Source organism: Gracilinanus agilis, chromosome 3 (genome assembly GCF_016433145.1).
Source record: "Gracilinanus agilis isolate LMUSP501 chromosome 3, AgileGrace, whole genome shotgun sequence".
In the NCBI taxonomy this organism is placed as follows: Eukaryota; Metazoa; Chordata; class Mammalia; order Didelphimorphia; family Didelphidae; genus Gracilinanus; species Gracilinanus agilis.
Window position 1 is genome coordinate 247,895,391 of NC_058132.1, and position 7,422 is coordinate 247,902,812.

General features: G+C 37.3%; 1 pseudogene; it reads left to right on the forward strand.

Annotated features, from left to right (window-relative positions):
• The first annotated feature begins 6,797 nt into the window (after window positions 1-6,797).
• LOC123243525 lies at window positions 6,798-6,945 on the forward strand (annotated as a pseudogene).
• Window positions 6,946-7,422: the final 477 nt, after the last annotated feature.

Genomic DNA, 7,422 nt, shown 5'->3' on the forward strand with positions numbered 1-7,422 from the left:
TTATAACACCATAGTTTCCAGTATCCCTCCCTCTCCTACCAGAAAGGAGTTGTAACAATAATACTTTTATAGATGAAAAAAGAAAAAGACATAGAAAAAAAGGGAAATAATCAGCATAACTGATCACCCATAAAAAGAGTCTGAAAATATGCAGGAATGTTCAACACATGTGGACCTCCTACCTCTGCAAAGGGTGAGGTAAGAATGTCTTTTCATATCCCTTCTTTCAAGCCCTATTTTTTCTTTACAATCTAGTGAGTTTCGCTTTTGATTTTGTTTGTGCTTATGGTTGTTTTTTCCATTTATATTGTTATAATCATTCTGCACATTTTTCTTGGCTCTCCTTCCTTCATTCAACATCAGTTCATGTAGATCTTCTTATGCTTTTCTGTATTTGTCACATTTGTCATTTCTTATAGCACAGCAATGTTCCATTGCATTCATGTACAACATTTTGTTAGCCGTTCCCCAATCAGTAGGTATCTACTTTGCTTCCAACTCTTTATTATCATTGAAAGTGCTGCTCTAAGTATTTTGGTATATATGAGGACTTTTGTTCTTATCAATAGATTCTTTGGATTATAAATTCAGTTATAGAATCTCTGGGCTAAAGGATATGGACACATTAATCGCTTTATTTGAATAATTCTAAATTGTTTTTCAAAATGGTTGTAATGACATGAAGTTCCACCAACAATGCACCAGTGTGCCTACCTCTCTACATCCCCTCCAATATTAACCATTCCTATCTTCTGTCATTTTTGGCAATTTACAAGACCTAAGGTGAAACCAGAGTATTCTTTTAATTTGTATTTCTCTTATTAGTAATTTGGAACATTCCTTCTTATGATCATTGATAGTTTATAGCAAGAGGTCCATGAATGGACATGGAGTCCATGAATTTGTTTTAAAAATATTTGAATATTATATTTTAAAATAATTGGTTTCTTTTGTGGTCTTATGAAATTTTTTTGTTCATAAGCATTATTCTGAGGAGTCTATGGCAAAAAAAAAAAAAAAGATTAGAGTCACCATTCTCCTTGTTGACTATAAGAGTGAACTCTGAAGCAGCTCCAGCTTTTTATTATTTTTACTCTTTTCACTTTTGTTTTTTTCCCCTTGGGCTTCAAGGCTAGAGTGGAAAAAAAAAAAAAGATGGAGGGTAGGGGGAAAAGTCTTTCTTGAATTCCAGGAATAGAAAATGGGCGTGTTATGCTTTCCTCAAACTCTAGTTTCTGGATGCTTTTTTTTTTTTTTTTTTTGGTTTCCTTATTTCCTTTTCTGAGTGTGAATCAGAGCCAGTAACCCTGAGAATGGATGTTTCCAGCCTTTGGTATTACCTCAAGGTTGTTCTGAGTTCAATGTAATGGCCCCCTTTCTCTTTCTTCCTCCTCCTCCTCTACCCCAGCATTCAAGGGCATGAAGAAACTCAGGAGAGTGTTTCCAACTATGGAAGATTCACATATAGAGAACCCTCTAATTTGCTACTGAGACAGAATAGCTAATGAAATGGGCTGCCATATTTAGTAGAAAAAAGTTTTTGACTAGGGATCTTAGAAGTAATCCTCCACATGATTAGGTGTGGCTTAGTGAGGAAGGCTACCCTCTTCTGAAGTGGCAATGGAGAATGCCACTCCCTTCATGGAGCATGGAGTCAACTATCCAAGCTCTTTAATGCCTTTACTTGTCTTCAGTGTTCCTTCCTTTACCATTGACCTTGTGAGCATTGAGAGATCTAAAGGAGGATCTTCATAGGATATCTTCATAGGATATGGAGGGTTTGGGTAGTGGCAAAAGTTGTCTTGTTCCTAGGGGACAGTCAGCATAAGAGAGAGGTCCAGGAAAAGAGCAAACCCAGCAGTTTGATCAGGCAATAAACTACCAAATCCTTTTTAAATTGTTCTGTCCATGGATGCTACAATTTTCTTATTATTGTTTTCCACGTGGGAATAAATGACCTTTCTTATACTCATTTCATATTTAGATATTAGTTACCTCTTTCATTTCCCTCCTTTTTGGGGGAAATCCTAGACTAGAACTAAAATGAACAGTTTCCCCCACAGGAGCCAGAGTGGGGGTGATGAGCCAATGAATGTGAGTTTGGGGAATCTACTTCCCCTCCTGAGAAAAACCATATGTCCCCACTGCAGAACCTGGAACAAAACACAATGGTGAAATGAAATCTAGGGTCTAGGTAAAGTTGCCAGCCCTTGGATCTCACTGGTGCAAACAGGCAATGCTGAAGACATGGTCAGGTAGTTGCCTCTGACTGGTATTGTAAACAAGAGGTTCTGAGTTTGAGAGTGCTTGAGTTCAAGAGCCAGGCACCAGCTTCCCAACCAGAGATTTCCTTACCAACAAAGCACACTTTTCAGATGAGGAGAAGACTGCCAACAATAAGATCCTGAAGCTGGGGGATCAAAGCCATGCTACCACAAGAGGCCAGGAGACCTGGGCACTTGCCACCCCTTTACGATGTTGCTATGAGCTGTTTAGAGAGGGCAGGTTTGAGGGCAGTAGAAAGTTAGCTGTTGTTGAGTCATTTTTAGTTGTGCCCATCTCGTTGTGACCTCATTTAGGGTTTCCTAGGCAAAGATGCTAGAGTAGTTTGCCATTTCCTTCTTCAGCTCATTTTACAGATGAGGAATTGGGGCAGAAGTATTAGGAAGGGTCTAGAGCAGTCATGGGCAAACTACAGCCCACAGGCCAGATGTGCGCCCCCTGAAATGTTCTATCAGGCCACGGGACATTATTCCTAATCTGACAAATACAATAAGTAGGATACAATACAATGAAACTTCGAAAGAGTTGCCTTAGAAACAGACTGACAGATGAGCATTTCCTTTCCTTTGGCCCCCTCTTTAAAAAGCCCATCACTGGACTAGAGTATAACATTTAAAACCATCACAGCATTTTAAAAAAGGAAAAACCATAGGGAAATTTAAAAGTATCCAATATGCGTTTTTACATGGGTTTACTTAACTGTCTCTCTTTGTTACTCAGAAGGGGGTGGGAGGTATTAGGAAGTAGTTAGAAAGGAAGGGAAAAAACATTTATTATCTACTATGTGCCAGATGGGGCAACTAGGCAGTGAAGTGGATAGAGCACTGGGCTTGGAGACAGGAAGACCTGAGTTCAAATTTGGCCTCAGACATCGTGACTCTGAATAACTTTAGGCAAGTCACTTAACTCCTGTTTTCCTCAGTTTCCCATCTGTAAAATGGGAACAGACTGGAGAAGGAAATGGCAACATCTCCAGTATCTTTGCCAAGAAAATCCCATGGACTTGACCACAAGGTCATGTAGGGTCAGGCACAACAGAATGCTTCAATACCTCCAATATTAAATGCTTCAGGCATTTTGCTAAGCACTTTACAATTATTGTCTCATTTGATACTAATAAAAAAAAACAACAAACGGTGGGAGGTAGGTGCTATTATTATTTCAATTTTACAATTGAAAAACTCAGAGGTAAACAGGGATTAAATGGCTTGCCCAGGCTTGCAAAGTTAATAAGTGTTTGAGTTTGGATTTGAACTCAGATTTTCCTGACTCCAGGTCCAGCACTAACATTCTACCCACAGTGTCACCTGGCTGCTGAGGTTATAAAATTTAAAATGAGCAATGTAGCATTTTACAAACAGGGAAAAAAACAACCCTTTGAATTTTCTCTGTGATAATGAGATTAAACCTACCTTGCCCATCTTTAGATTTAATCACCAAAGGTGAAAACATCACCACTTAATTCACAAGTTAGGAAGTCTGTAACCCATGTGTGCAAGAGGGGGTGACGAATCAGAATTGACTGGCTGCTCCTTGGGCAGTCCTAAGCAAAGCATCTATTGTGATTGGGCATGTAAACTAAGAGGAGGCACAGGAAATGATAAAAAAGTAGTGCCTTTAAAAGGGAGTAACAACTTCTTATGGGAAGTTCTTGTTTGTTTTCTTGGAGTTGGAGCTCAAGTTGGAGATGCTGCTTGCTGGTCCTGAGACCTGGTGTTAGGATCTGTGTGGATGACCATCCAAGGAGCACACGGAGACAATGCAATCCAAGCAAAGGGAAGTCTTTATTTCTAGCACGCCAGGGGAAGGTCAGCAAGAGAGTTCCAAAGTAATACAGTTCAGGGTGGAGATTATATACATTTGGGGTTCCAGGTTGGTGTTATGTGAAAGCAGGATGTTGCTTGGGTGTTGGCAGACTTAGGGGCGCCTTGCAGTTCCTGGAGCAGAACTTCTGCAGCCTCTGTGATTTAGTGGTTTCGGCTTTTTCAGCAAGCATGTAGGGTGGGGGTCAGTCAGCCAGTTATGGTCATGACCATTTACTCTGCTACACTGGGACCCTGAGACCTTGGTGAGACTGTTCTTAAATCTTTCCCTTAGAACTACACATGACAAGTGAAGAAGGCTGACTACCTTAGCCTCCCTGGAGGTTCCCTTGATTGGGAGAAGCCCTTGTGGCAAAACTCTTGTTAATTGACTTTTGGGCTCTCCAGGTGGGACCTCTGGAGCCCTGCCAGAGCAAAGCCAGGGACTGATTACATAGTCTAGTTCTTTAAGCTAGATCTCTTACTCTACCCTCTTCTCATCTTTCTACTTCTACTCTATCTCTTATATTTTAGAAATAAATTACTAAAATCATTTTAGAATTGATATTTATTCAATTCTTGGCAACCACACCTTTAAATATTAATATCCAAGCCCCAAACCCCCTTTTCTCCTTTTACACCTTCAAATATTCACCTTCCTTTAATTCGAAAGTCAAAGACAAAAGCAAAAACAACCATGCATATCCTCATGTGAAAATAGGTTTAAAATGAAAAAAAAATGGAAAGGTATTTTCCCTGAAACCTCACTGCCTTATTATTTACTAAGCTTCATATTTCACTGTGGAAGTTCTTTCCATCCCTGGGGTTTTGATCTATACCAAGTAAGAAACTGCTTCTGAATGATCATGAATGGGTCTCTCTCAAAAAGCAACTTAGTCTTTGGTTACATGATGATAAGTAACTACTAGTCTTATTAATTTTTGTTCATTGTGGAAATATAGCCTTGGAATTAAATTTCTTCTCTAAAAATTAAGTGGATATAATTTTGAACTCAAGGGCCTAGGCCTAAAAAATGAAAAGACAGGGTTCTCAGCACTAAATATAACTGTTAACAGAAAGAATAAATTATGATCTGGATTTTTTTTTAGTCATAAAACCAATAGAAAAACATCTAGTTACAAATGGTTTTTTACCTGGGTTGAATATATATTCGCTTTAACATCTCTAGGAAAAGAAGCATCTAGAACTTACTCAATCAATCAATAGGTTTGTCTTACTAAGTGAAAGGCACTGTGCTGAGTACTAGTCATACCAAAAAAAAGAGCTCACATTCTAATGGAGAAAACAACATACCAATGAACTAGATATCTTCAAGATATATGCCGAGTAGATGGATGGTAATATCAGAAGAGAAGACCTAGTAGTTGGGGAACCCAGAAAGAGCAAGTACAAAAAGCAGGGATTTGAGTTGAAACTTGAAAAAATACAGGAAAGTTACTAGGTAGAAAGCAATTCATCCTAGGAATGAAGAAAACAGTCAATGCCAAGGCAAAGAGAAGGGAAACAGAGGATTTTATCCAAGATTTTTCAAGGAAGGTAGATCTAGAGTTCTAATCAGAGAGTCCTGGGGAGTTGATTGTAGGATAAGAAGACTGGAAAGACAGAACAAAGGTCTTTAAAGGTCTTTAAAGGTCTTTAAATGACAAATAGGGAATTTTATATTTGGTCCTAAAAATCCTCTATTTGTCATTTATATTTATATTCGATCCTAGGTGGTACAATGGATGGAATGCCAGACTTAAAATCAGAAAGGCCTGAGATCACATCCAGTCTCAGATACTTACTAGCCCTGTGGCACTGGGCAAGTCATTTTAACCCTATTTGTGTCAGTTTCTCATCAGTAAAATAATATGACGAAGGAAATGGCAGACCATTCCAGTATCTTTGCCTAGAAGATCCCAAATAGAATTGCAGAGTCAGACACAACTGAAAATGACTCAACCACAACATATTTGATCCTAGAAATAATGGGTAGCCATTAGAGTTAATTGAGTAGGGAGATGATATTGTTAGACATATATTTTATGAAAATCATTTTGGTGGCCAACTTGGAGTGGGTAGTTTGTATGTCAGGTCCCCCACTAAACTGTGAGCACCTTGAGGGCAAGCAATGATTTTTTTGCCTGTCTTTGAATTTTCAGTTTAGCACAGTGTTAGGCAAATAGTAGTAGGAACTTTATCTTTACTGCCTGACTGGTACAGAGCTCAGGGGAAAAGCTAGGAAAGGCATCATCTAATTTAACCCATGAGAGCTGAAGAGATCACCAAGTGAGATAACAGAAAGAAAAAAGAAGAGATTCAGGACAAAGGGCTAGTTTCTGATTCTAGGTGTCTCTGGAAATTCTTATGGACTAACAGAAAGAATTACTTTAGACTCTGGCATATGATTTTCATTTGAACAAACAATATGCTGATAATCATCTGTTTTGTTGACTGCAATAAAAGTGGGATTTTTAAAATTCTCCACTAAATATGAGAAAGGTTAGAATATTATACCATAAAGACTCTGTAACCACCTTTCAAGGAAATGAAAACATGCCAGTTCTGGATTTCAGATTATAAAAGCTTTAGATGGAAAAAAAGAGGCTGATAGGAATTTTGCTTCTTTATATATACAAATATATGCCAAGAAGAGCTGCAAAGGAATCTTAGGGGTAATTTAGTCCAACTCTGCATTTAACATGTGAGGAAATCGCTTCTTGGCCTTTTGGCTAAGATCAAGTGTAGTAACATGTGAGGAAATTAAGAACCTAGTTTTAAAGCATAACGAAATTCATATTTGAACAGGTTCAAGCATTCAGTCCAAACAAGTGGTGGTATATAAATTTGTTGAAATATTGGAATATGATTTTGTTGTAAGAAATGATGATTACGAGGAATACAAACAAACATGGGAAGACTTCTACAAACTAGTGGAAAGTGAAGTTAAACAGAACCAGGGAAAGCCTTTTTTTTTTTTTTCAGACAAACTGCTTTCTAAATATGTGCTATAAATAAAAATAAATCTGGGAGACTTTATACTAAATTTATAATTATTTATTAGTAAAGAGAAAGAAAGAAGAAGGTCTTTTGACTATGAACCCATCATTCCTCCTACTATATTAAATTATGTTTACATTAATTTTATTATTGTAATAATATAAATAACACAATAAATATATAATTATAACATCACATATTATATCATGTAATTTGTATGTAACATATAATTATATAATAATAGATAATATTGTTTATATTATATGTTTCTTTATACTAAATAATATATTGCATTTTATATTACAGGTGATCCATAAAGTGCACATATGATATTTTT